General features: G+C 34.3%; 1 protein-coding gene across 2 annotated transcripts in view; it reads right to left on the bottom strand.

The window, feature by feature from the left end:
• Window positions 1–13,491, bottom strand: part of CPNE8 (copine 8) — a 230,776-nt gene that overhangs the window by 118,617 nt on the left and 98,668 nt on the right. The gene's annotated exons all lie outside the window — the stretch shown is intronic.

Here is a 13,491-nt window from a genome sequence, read left to right as displayed (position 1 = left end):
ATCTTAAATCAGTAACACTAATGTTAAAAACTTAAATAACAAATACAGATAATAATGATAGCATTAATCAGCAGAATGATAATTTAAGTTAAAGTCTTCTCATGATCTCTAATTGTTCAGGAAGAAATTAAATACACTGAGAAAATAGAATTTCATTAAAAATGAGTAAATGTGTTTAAAAACTTTGAGGAAACTATAATTATTGAAGTACTTTATAATTTCAAGGTTAGAAAACAGAATTGTGAAATGATGCTTCTGAAATGCAATCAATTCAAAAGGAACTAAGACTGAAGAAAGGATGGGGCAGATGAGAAGCACTAAGTTGGTGACAGAAATAAGCCTAGAGAAACAGTTACCGAAGTAAATGTAAATGAACTAAATGTTCGAGATTAAATGCAAATCTTGTATGTAATTCTATAAAAATTAAATTCAGCCATTAACTATTTAAAATTGATAACAAAATTTGAGTCAGAAAATTCATAAGAAAAGAATGGAAAGATATCTCAGAAAAAAAAAATCTAATTCTAATGAAAATCATTGTACCTAAATCAATAGCATACATACAGATTTTAAATTGAAAAGTGTTGCAAGAAATGGTTACTGTGTAATGACAAAGCATTCAATTAATTGGGAAGATATAGTAACCTCAATACTGCATGCATCTACTATTATAGCTCCAAAATACATAAAGCAAAATTGATACAACTACAAAAAGATAAATACACCAGTATGCTGAACAATTTCATGGCAAACACCCTTGGCAAAGTGATCAAGATTAATATCACCAGAGATAAGTCATATTAATATGTATTCCTGATAGGATGTAAGGAGAAACGCATTTCACTACTCTGGCCTTCTCCCCAAATCCTTAACTCCAATCCAACCATGAGAAAAACATCATACAAATCCAAATTTAGGGACATTCTACAAAACATCTAATACTTCCTCAAAACTATCAAGGTCATACAAAACAAGGGAAGACTAAGAAATTATCACATATCAGATCAAAAGAAAACTTATATCCTGAAATGAATTCTGGAATAATAAAAAGAACATTAGTGAAACAATGAATAAAATTCAAGTAAAATTTGAAATTTAGCTAATAGTAATACACACACACACACACACACACCACTGTTCTTTCTAGTTGTGACAAGTGTATTAATACCATGGTAACAAAGATGTTAATGTTAAAAACTGGTGTGATAGGAATACAGGAACTTTCTTTACTATTGTTGTAACTCTTCTATAAACATAAAACTATTCTAAAATAAAAACTTTACTGAAACAATGCAAAGTCAAAAAAAGACAAAGAGAGGCTAAGAAACTATTTCAGGGTAAAAGAAACTAGAATTAAAACAACTAATCTCAATTATGATTTTTTTAAAAATTATGATTCTTAATTAAATTTCAGAAGAGAAAAAAATACCTATAATGACATTATTGGTACGATTGTTGAAATGTGAGTGATGCATAGATTAGATAATATTATTGCATCATTGTGAAATTTCCTGATTTTGAGCATCATACTGTGGTTATGCAAAAGAATATTCTTAATAAGAAATTCACTTTCAAGTATTTAGAGGATAGAAGGCACAATTTTTCCAACAATGTCTCTAACTTACTCTCGAATGACTCCGTAAGAAAAATCTAGAATATGAAGCAGAAAGAGAATGAGAAAGAGGGTAAAAAAGTGAATAGAATAAAGTTAGCTCCTGATGAAAGTAAACAGGAGATTCTGAACTACATGTGCAATTTTTTTTTTGTTTTTTTGAGACAGGGTCTCACTGTGTCACTCAGGTTGGAGTACAGTGGAGTGATCATAGCTCACTGCAGCCTCAAATTCCTGGGCTTAAGCAATGTTCCCACCTCAGTCTTCCAAGTAGCTAGGAATACACATACGTGCCACCATGCTCAGGTAATGTTTTTTCATTTTTTTAGAGACAGGGTCTCACTATGTTGCCCTGGCTGTTCTCAAACTGCTGGGTTCAAGCAATCCTCCCGAACTGGCCTCCCAAAGTGCAGGAATTGCAGGCATCAACCACCCCACCTTGCCTATTCTTGCAACTTTTACATGCAATTGAAATTGTATCAAAAGAGAAAGTTACCAAAAAAAAATCTATTTTAAAGATCATTTCTCATAAGTGTATTCTTACCTTTTGTGAGACATAGAATAATAAAACTCATCCACATCACAGTTAACATAATCTGAAGAGAATTATTAGAGATGTGTAATCCTTAAAATTTAGTACATAGGTAAGACTGGTGGGAGGTGGAGCAAGATAATGAAATAGAGGGCTCCACTAATCGTCCCTCCTGCAAGGTCAACTATATTTTAATGACTATCTACACATACACACAAAAGCACCTTCATAAGAACCAAAACTCAGGTGCGCATTCACAGTACCTAGCTTTAACTTCACATCATCTAAAGAGGCACTAAAGAGGTGGGTAGGAAAACCAGTCTTGAATCACCAACGTCATCCCTCCCTAATACCCCTGCAGCTACACTGTGGTACTGAGAACACTTCTGTCTGCTGCGGAGAGGTGATTGCAGCAATTGTTAGGCATTGAACTCAGTGCTGCCCTGTTACAGCAGAAAGTAAAACCAGCCCAAACTCAGCTGAGGCCCACCAACAGAGGGAGCTTTAAAACCAGCCCTAGCACAGTCACACAGTCCTAGTGCTGACAGCCAAAGAAAGGCTTGTGTCACTGCATAACAAGCTTCAGGTGGCTCAGAACAGAAAAAGATTATTTGTCATGATCAAGTGAGATTTATCCTTGGAATGCAAGGATGGTTCAACATATGCAAATCAATAAATGTGATATATCAGATCAACAAAATAAAGACGAAACCATATCATTTCAATTGATGCTGAAAAAGCATTTGATAAAATTGAACATCTCTTTATCATAGAAACCTTTAAAAACTTGGTGTAAAAGAAACATACTTCAACACGGTAAAAACCATTTATGATAGACCCACAGCTGGTATCATCCTGAATGGGGAAATACTGAAAGCCTTTCCTCTAAGATTTGGAACACAGGTACAAATGCCCACTTTTATCACTTCTATTCCACACAGTATTGGAAGTTCTAGCTAGAGCAATCAGACAAGAGAAAGGTACAGAAGGCATCCAAATCAAAATGAAAGAAGTCAAATTATACTTGTTTCCAGATGATATGATCTTATATTTAGAAAAACCTGAAGATGCCACTAAAAAAACTATTAAAATTAATAATTCAGTAAATTACAAGATATAAAATCAACATAAAAATCAGTAGAATTTCACTGGGTGAGGTGGTAGGTGCCTGTAATCCCAGCTACTCTGGAGGCTGAGGCAGGAGAATTGTTTGAACCTGGGAGGCAGAGGTTGCAGTGGGCCAAGATCATGCCACTGCACTCTCCAGCCTGGGTGAAAGGGTGAGACTGCTTCTCAAAAGAAAAAAAAATCAGAAACAAAAACAAAAACAAAACAGTAGAATTTATGCATGCCAAAGTGAATAATATGAAAAAGAAATTAAAATATATACTCATTTACAATAGCCACAAATAAAATTAAATACCTAGGAATTAACTTAACCAAAGAAGTAAAAGATCATTATAATAAAAACTATAGAACTTTGATGAAAGAAAATTAAAGTGGACATCAAAAACTGAGAGACAGTCCATGTTCATATACTGGAAGAATTAACAGTGTTAAAATGTTCATCCTACCCTAAGCATTCTACAGTTTCAGTGCAATCGCTAAGAAAATACCAATGGCATCTGAGTCACGGCACCAAAAAAGAAAAAAGAAAATACCAATGGTAGTCTTCACATAAATAGGAAAAACAATCCTAAAATGTATATGGAACCACCAAAGAACCAGAATAGGAAAAGCTATCCTAAGCAAAAAGAATCAAACTAGAGAAATTACATTACCTGACTTTGAATTATGCTATAGAGCTATAGTAACCAAAATAGCATGGTACTGGCATAAAAATAGACACATAGCCCAATGGAACAAAATAGAGAACCCAGAAACAAACCCATACACCTACAGTGAACTCATTTTCAACAGAGATGCCAAGAACATATACTGAGGAAAAGGCAGACTGTTCAACAAACGGTAGTGGGAAATCTGTATACCCATATGCAAAAGAATGAAACCAGATCCCTATCTTTTGCTATATACAAAAATCAAATCAGAATAATTACATACTTAAACAAAACATCTCAAATTATGAAAAAAAGAAAACTTTTGGAAAAGTCTCCAGGACATTGGTCTGAGCAAAATATTTCTTAGGTAATGCCCCACAGGCACAGGCAATAAAAGCAAAAATGGACAAATCAGATCATATCAAGTTAAAAAGCTTCTACACAGCAGAGGAAACAGTCAACTCAGGGAAGACACAATCCACAGAATAAGAGAAAATATTTGCAAACCACCCATCTGACAAGGAATTAATAACCAGAAGACATAAGGAGCTCAACCAACTCTACAGAAAAACAAATAATAATCTGATTGAAAAATGGGCAAAAAAATCTGAATAGACATTTCTCAAAAGACATACAAATAGAAAACAGATATATAAAGAGGTGTTCAACATCACTGATCAGAGAAATGCAAGTCAAAACTGCAATGAGCTATCACATCACCCCAGTTCAAATGGCTTGTATCTGAATGTCAGGCAATACAAATGTTAGCGAGAATGTGAAGAAAAAGAAACCCTTGGACTCCCTTAGTGGAAATGTAAATTAGTACCACCATTGTGGAGAACAGTCAAAAAACTAAAGATAGAGCTATTGTAAAATCCAGCAATTCCACTGCTAGGTATATACACAAAAGAAATAAAATCAGTATATCAAAGAGATATCTGCACCCCATGTTTGTTACAGCACTGTTCACAAAGCCAAGATTTGAAAGCAACCCACCTTTCCATTAACAGATGAATACATACAGAAAATGCGGTACTTATCATAATGGAGTATTACTCAGCCATAAAAGGGAATGAGATCCTGTCATTTACAACAATATGGATGGAACTGAAGGTCATTATGTTAAGTAAAGTAAGCCAGGCACAGAAAGGCAAACATTGCATGGTCTCACTTACTTGCGGGATCTAAAAATCAAAACAATTGAACTCATAAGACAGAGAGTAGAAAGATGGTTACTAGAAGCTGAGAAGGGTAGTGGGTGCTTGGGGTAATACAGAGATAATTAATGGGAATAGAAAAGCAATAGTTCAAAATAATGAAATGAGACCTAGAATTTGAGAGCACAGCAGGATGACTCTAGTCAATAAAAATTTAATTGTATATTTCAAAATAACTAAAATAGTATAACTGGGTTGTTTGTAACATAAAGAATAAATGCTGGAGATGGACACCATATTTTCCATGATGTGATTATTATACATTACATACCTGTATTGAATCATCTCACATACACCTTAAATACACTACTATGTATCCACAAAAATAAAAAATAAAAAAATTCAAAAACAATAACAAACAAAACTGAGTACATGAAGAATAAATGAACTTTGAGACACTGGGTCATTTGTTTTTTGTGAGAGTCAGTTTGTGTTGCCTTGTATTGACTGTTGTAGTTTGTTTTTTGTAACATTCTCCCTATCTCTTACTATTTCTCCATTATATTTGCCACTGCTTTAGCTAATACCTTTATATTTTGCTTCGATTCCTGAAGTTTTCAGAAGAAAACTTCCACAGTGGTCTCATTTAATATGTACTCTCCATTAAAGGCCAAATTGATCCGGCAATAAATCTAAACTATGTACACTTCCATCTTCCAGTGTCTCTATATAGATCATACAATAATTCTAAACTTATTAAGATGTAACATCCTTCATAAGATACAGCCATTGTTAAATGCTTAGTTTCATCTTTCCCACCACCTTACTAAAGAGTCACCTGAATTCAGAACAATGTTTCATTTCCCCTAGATGTTACCTAAAATATTGACCCTACTAACTACTCAATGACCTTTTCTCATCTCAGTTATTTCTTCCTGTTCTTCAAATTTAGCTTCAACTTAGGAAATACAGACCAAAATCGACATGTCATAGAAGAGTTATTAAAATATATCATACTTACTAACCAAAGACTTGAGTTAGACATTTATGGCTAAGGTAATTATTAGAACATTTCTGAAAAACTTATTGGTTAAGAAAAGGAATAAAAATAGGGAAAAGAATAGTTAGAATTGCACAATGAAAATAATACTTCTAACATTCTACTGCTTTGTTATTTTAAGTGTGTAAAAAATCTAAAAAAAAAGCATTAAACAAAAATCCTGAATTGTGCTAACAAAAGATAAAACAATAGAAACAAAGTGATATGAGACTTCAATACCACATCTTTAATGATGTATAGAACAACCAGACAAAAGATCAACAAGGAAATAGAATACCTGAACAACACTATAAACCAACTGGACTTAAAGGACACATACAGAACATGTCACTCAATAACAATGAATATACATTTTCTTCAAGTGAACATAAAAGTATCTCCAGGATAGACCACACTGTTGGTTACAAAACAAGTCTTTCAAATTCACAAGGCTTGAAATCAGATGACGCATATTTTCCAATTGCAATGGAATGAAATTGAAAATCAACTGCAGAGGAAAACTGAAAATTCAGAAATAAGTAGAAATTAACACATTCTTCACCTACCAATGGGTCAAAGAGGAGATTATAAGGAAAAAATTTTTAACAAACCTTGAGACAATTAAAAATAAAAATAGAACATCCCAAAACTTATGATATAAAGTAGTACTAACAACAAAATTTATAGCTGTAAACATATAAATTTACAAAAAACAAATACAAAAAAAATCTCAAGTCAACAATCTAACTTTATACCTCAAAGAACTAATAAAAACAAGAACAAACTAAACCCAAGGCCAGGAAAAGGTAGGAGTAATAAAATTTAGAGCACACATAAATAAAACAGAGAATATAAAAACAATACAAAAATATCAACAAAACTAAGAGTTGGTTTTTTTGAAAAGATTGACAAAACTAAAAAACTCTTAGCAAGATTGACTATGAAAAAGAGAAATAAGACTCAAAATAACTAAATCAGATGAAAGAGAAGACAATACAACTGATGTCAAAAAGTATGATAAAAAAAAAGTATAAGAGAATTCTATAAACAACTGTAGGCCAAGAAACTGAATAATTTAGAAGTAAATGACACATTCTTGGAAATACACAATCTATCAAGACTAGATCATAAAAAAATAAAAAATCTCAACAGACTAATAACTAGCAAACAAATTTAATCAAGAATCAAAAAAAACGCTGGGCGTGGTGGCTTACGGCTGTAATCCCAGCACTTTGAGAGGCCAAGGCCTCTCAACGAATGTTTAAAACAGAAATGTTTTAAACATTGTGGATAATGAGGTCAGGAGTTCAAGACCAGAGTGGCCAACATGGTGAAACCCTGTCTCTCCAAAAAGTACAAAAATTAGCTGGGCATGGTGGCTCGTGCCTGTAATCCCAGTTACTTGGGAGGCTGATATAGGAGAATTGCTTTAACCGGGACCCTGGAGGCGGAGGATGCAATGAGCCAAGATTGCACCACTGCACTCCAGCCGGGGCTGCAGAATGAGACTCCATCTCAAAAATAAATAAATAAGAATCAAAAAACCTTACAAGAAAATTAAAGCATAAGTCCCAATGGTTCAACTAGAGAATCTGATCAAACATTTAAAGAAGAATTAGTACCAGTCTTTATGAAATGCTTGAGAAAAACTGAAGAGGAAAGAATACTTCCACATTCATTCTATGAGACCAGAATTATCCCAGCACCAAAGCCATGAAAAACACTATGCAAAGAAAGAGAAAGTTACAGATCAATAGCCCTGATGAATATTGATGCAAAAATCCTCAACAAAATACTGGCAAACTAAAATCAATAGTACATTAAAAAATTATACACCATAACCAACTGGTATTTATGCTTGGGGTACAAGAATAGTTTAACATATGAAAAGCAATCAATGTATTATACCACAGTAACAGAATAAGGAACAGAAAAGCCCCACATGATCATCCTAGCTGATTCAGAAAAAGCATTTGACAAAATTTCGACAGCCTTTTATGGTAAAAACTAGAAACAGAAGAAAATTACTTCAACATAAATAAGGTAATATATGAAAAGTCCACAGCAAACATTATAGTCAACAGTGAAAGATTGAAAGACTTTTCTCAAAAATCAAGAGGAAGGCAAGTATACCCACTCTCCCATTTCTGTTCAACATAATATTGGATGTACTAACCAGTGCAATTAGGCAAGAATAATAAAAAGTCATCAAAATGGAAAATGAAGAAATAAAATTATCCATGTTTACAGAAGAGCTCATCCAATATGTAGAAAACCCCAAAAATCACACACACACAGTAGAAAACCCTAAAAAATCACACACACACACACACACACACACACACACACACAGAATAAACAAATTCAAATTTGCAGGATACAAAATCAGTATTAAGAATCAGTTGTGTTTTTATATACTAACGATAATAAAAAGGAAACTAAGACAATTTCATTTATAATAGCATTAAAATGAACAAAATACTTAGAAATAAACCTAACCAAGCACTGAAAAACATTTACAATTAAAACCACAAAACACTGCTGAAAGAAATTAAAGGCACAGATAAATGTTAAGACATCCCATGTACATGGATTGGAAGCCTTAATGTTGTTAAGATGTCCATATTACCCAAAGTGGGTAAAGATTTAATGTAATTTTTACCAAAATGCCAATGGCATTTATTTGCAGAAATAAATAGAAAAAATCATTGTATAACTCACATAGAACCTCCAAGCACTGAAAAACATTTACAATTAAAACCACAAAACACTGCTGAAAGAAATTAAAGGCACAGATAAATCTTAAGACATCCCATGTTCATGGATTGGAAGCCTTAATGTTGTTAAGATGTCCATATTACCCAAAGTGGGTAAAGATTTAATGTAATTTCTACCAAAATGCCAATGGCATTTATTTGCAGAAATAAATAGAAAAAATCATTCTATAACTCACATAGAACCTCGAGAGACTCCAAATCATCAAAGTAATTTTGAAATAATATTATGACATTAGAAAACTCACACTTAAAGATTTCAAAGCATATTACAAGCTAATCAATATAGTATGTTACTAGCATAAAGACAGACAAATAGACCAATGACATATAAGAGAGAGCTCAGAAATATGCCCTAATGTACATGATCAGAAGGTCTTAAATGAGAATTCCAAGACTTCTTTTTTTTTTTTTTGAGATGGAGTTTCGCTCTTGTTACCCAGGCTGGAGTGCAATGGCACGATCTCGGCTCACCGCAACCTCTGCCTCCTGGGTTCAGGCAATTCTCCTGCCTCAGCCTCCTGAGTAGCTGGGATTACAGGCACGCGCCACCGTGCCCAGCTAATTTTTTGTATTTTTAGTAGAGACGGGGTTTCACCATGTTGACCAGGATGGTCTCGATCTCTTGACCTCGTGATCCACCCGCCTCGGCCTCCCAAAGTGCTGGGATTACAGGCGTGAGCCACCGTGCCCAGCCCCAAGACTTCTTAATAAGGAAAGAATAGTTTCTTCAACAAATGGTGGTAGGAAAACTAGATATCCACATGCAAAATGATGTTCTGGATGCTTATCTTACACTATACACAAAAATAAACTCAAATGTATTAAAGACTTAAATATAATCCCCCAAAAGAAAACACAGGAGGAAAGCCTCCTGAAATTAGTCTTGCCAATAATTTCTTGGATAGGACACTAAAAGCATAGACAGCAAAAATCAAAAGACAAATGGGGCTGCATTAAATTTAAGAACTTTAGTGTATCAAAGGACACACTCAATAGAATGAAAAAGCAATTTACAGAATGGGAGAATATATTTGTAAATTATAAATCTGATAGTTAATATCCAAAATATATAAAGAATTCCTTTAAATATTCAGATTGAAAAGTGAGCATAGGTCTTGAGTAGACATTTTCCAAAGATTACATACAAATTGCCCAATAAGTATATATCTAATAGAGAGTTAATAATACATAAGAACTGCAAAAAGGACTCCTCCCAATAACCTGATTTAAAAATGAGCATAGGACTTGAGTAAGCATTTTTCCAAAGGTGATATACAAATGGCCAAATAAATAAAAAGATGTTCAACGTGACTAATCACTAGAGAAATGGAAATCAGATTCACAATTAAATATCACCTCATACCCATTAGGATAACCATTTAAAAAAAAAAAAGAACAACAGAACACAAGTGTTGGTGATGACATAGAAAAACTGAAACTCTCGTGCACTATTGGGATTATAAAACAGTGCAACTGCTACAGGAAACAGTATTGATGTGATGGTTAATATTGTCAACTTGATTGGATTGAAGAATACAAAAGTATTGTTCCTGGGAGTGTCTGTGAGGGTGCTACCAAAGGAGATTAACACTTGAGTCAGTGTACTAGGAGAGGCAGATCCACCCTGAATGTGGGTGAGCACCATCCAATCAACTGCCAGTAGGGCTGGAATAAAGCAGGCAGGAGAAAGTGGGAGAAGCTTCCTTGCTGAGTCTTCTGGGCTTCATCTTCCTCCCGTACTGGGTGCTTCCTGCCCTGAACATCAGATTACAAGTTGTTCAGCTTTTGGACTCTTAGGCTTACACCAGTGGCTCGTGGGCCTTCTGCCACAAACTGAAGCCTGTATTGTTGGCTTCTCTACTTTTGAGGTTTCAGGATTCAGACTGAGCCACTACTAGTGTTTTTGCTCCTCAACCTTCAGACTGCCTATCATGCAACTTCATCTTGTGATTGGGTGAGTCAATTCTCCTTAGTAAACTTCCTTTCATATATACATATGCATCCTATATGTTCTGTCCCTCTAGAGAAGCCTGATTAATACAATGGACTTCCCTTAAAAAATTAAGGGAAGTGATCCAGCAATCTCTTTGCCATGTATATATTCAAAATAATTGAAAACAGGGTCTTGAAGAGATATTTGCACACCTATGTTAATAGCAGTACTATTTGCAATATCTAAGAAGTGGAAACAACCCAAAAATCTATCAACAGATCAATGAGTAAGCAAAATGTGGTATATACATAGGACGGAATGTTACACAGTCTTTAAAATGGCAGAAATCCTATAACATACTACAACAAGAATGAATCTTGAAGACATTACGCTAAGTGAAATAAGCCAGTCACAAAAGATACTGTATAATCCCACATATATGAGACATCTAAAGTAATCAAATTTATAGAAAGAGAGAGTAGAATGGTAATCACCAGCACTAGGGGGAAGAGGAAGAGGGTGTGGTTAATGGATATAGAGTTTCAGTATCGTAAGATGAAAAAGTTCTAGATATCTGTCTGACGGCAATGTGAATATATTTAACACTACTAAACTGTACATTTAAAATGGTAAATACATGATAGACAGATAGATAGATGATAGATAGATAGATAGATAGATAGATAGATAGATAGATAGATAGTAAAAGATAGGTAATACAACATCACCAGTTAAGGTTATTCTGAGAATACAAGACTACATAACATTTTAAAATCGTGAACTTAGGCCAGGCACAGTGGCTCACACCTGTAAGACCACTTGAGATCAGAAGTTCAGGGCCAGCCTAGCCAGCATGGTGAAACCCCCACCTCTGCCAAAAATATAAAAAATCTGCCGGGTATGATTCTACATGCCTGTAATCCTAGCTACTTGGGAAGCTGAGGCAAAAGAATCACTTGAACCTGGAAGGCAGAAGTTGCAGTGAGCCAAAATCGTGCTATTGCACTCCAGCCTGGGAGACAGAGTGGAACCCCATCTCAAAAAAAAAAAAAAAAAAAAAAAAGAAATTGAACTTAAAAGGAAAAGACAAAAATTTTTATAAACTAATGCAAATTTAGAATAAAAGTTTCTTTAGCAAGTCATAAAAGTAAAAATGATAAAAGATTGACAACTTGACACTAAAATTAAGAATTCTTATTCATCAAAGCACACTATATAAAAAACAGAAGAAAATATCATATTCTGGGAGATGTTTTCAAAATAGTCGAACAACAACAAAAAAAATTGTATCAAGAATATATAAAAAATTATTAAAAATCAGTAGGAAAATTTTGGCAAATCACCTAACAGAAAAAAATGGGCCAAGTTATGAACAAATATTTTATAGAATATTTGTTCTATATATAAACAGGCAATAAATAAATGGAAAGATGTTCAAGCACACTAGTAAAGAGGGAAATGTTAATTAAAATATATAACATATTGAAAAACTTTAAGTCTAAAAATGTGAAGTTTTGACAAAAAGTAAAAACAAGTGGAATTCTTTTATACTGCTGTGAAAGGTAAATTGGGTATGACCATTTGGAAAACAATTTGGTAATCTAATACATTTCAAGCTGCTTACATTAGTTTTCTATAACTGCCAAAATAAATTATCTCAAGTTTAGCAGCTAAGATAATGCTTTCTCACAGTTATGAAGTCAGAAGTCCAGGGAGCTCAGCTGAGAATTCTGCTTAGGATCTCACAGTGCTGAAATCAAGGGGTCAGCCAGCTTGAGTTCTTATGTGGAGGCTCAGGTTGATAGTAAACATAATTTAATTCCTTTTCATGGTTTCCACGTAGCCTGCATGTCTTCAAGTCAGCAACAAGTAGGTTGAGTGGCTCTCACTCGACAAGTCTCTAACTGTCTCTTGCATTGCATCTCTTCTGCCTTTAAAGGGTCACATGATTATATTAGGTGTACCTACACAGTCTAAGATAATCTTCCTATCTTAAGGTCAGCTAATAAGCATAAGTAATTTTAGTTATTGCTGCAAAGTTCCTTTTGCCACATAACATAACGTAACTATAGTTGTGACATCAGAGAGTGAGGCTCATGGAAGCAGAATTTTGCTTCCACAGTTCACCCTTTGGCCCTCATGATCCACGGTCCTCCTTTATAAAAACACATTCTCCCCCTCCCCAGGTCCCTGAAGATCTCATCACATTATAACATAAACTCAGTTCAAATCTCTTCCCTAGATCTTACCAGCTTAAATGTTCCAAATCTCATCTAAATCCTTTAAATCCGGTATGGTTGGGGCTCTGTATATAATCTATCATGGGGACACAGCTCCCTCCATCAGGGACCCGTGGCTCTAAAGAAACAAATTATCTGCTCCCAATATATGAGGGGTCAGGCATGGGATAACGGTTATAGACATTCCAGTTCAAACAGGGGGGAAATGACAGGTAAAATGGAGTCATGAGCCCAAAATAAATTTTGAAATCCAGCTGAGCAAACTCTATTCAGTTTTTTCATGGTTCACAGCTCCACCGAGTCATTCTTCCTTTTCAGTAAAAGTGTAGCAAGAGATTGCAACTAAGTAGTTTTATCAGCCTGTTTCCTACCAGAAGAAGTTGGAGAGTCTGACAATCTACTTTCATTTGTACTCTCCCTCTC

The sequence above is a fragment of the Aotus nancymaae genome, unplaced genomic scaffold, assembly GCF_030222135.1.
Source record: "Aotus nancymaae isolate 86718 unplaced genomic scaffold, 86718_ANA_hifiasm-v0.15.2.pri h1tg000092l, whole genome shotgun sequence".
Taxonomy (NCBI): domain Eukaryota; kingdom Metazoa; phylum Chordata; class Mammalia; order Primates; family Aotidae; genus Aotus; species Aotus nancymaae.
Note: the sequence above shows the minus strand (reverse complement) of the source record. Positions and strands in the feature narration are given on the sequence as shown.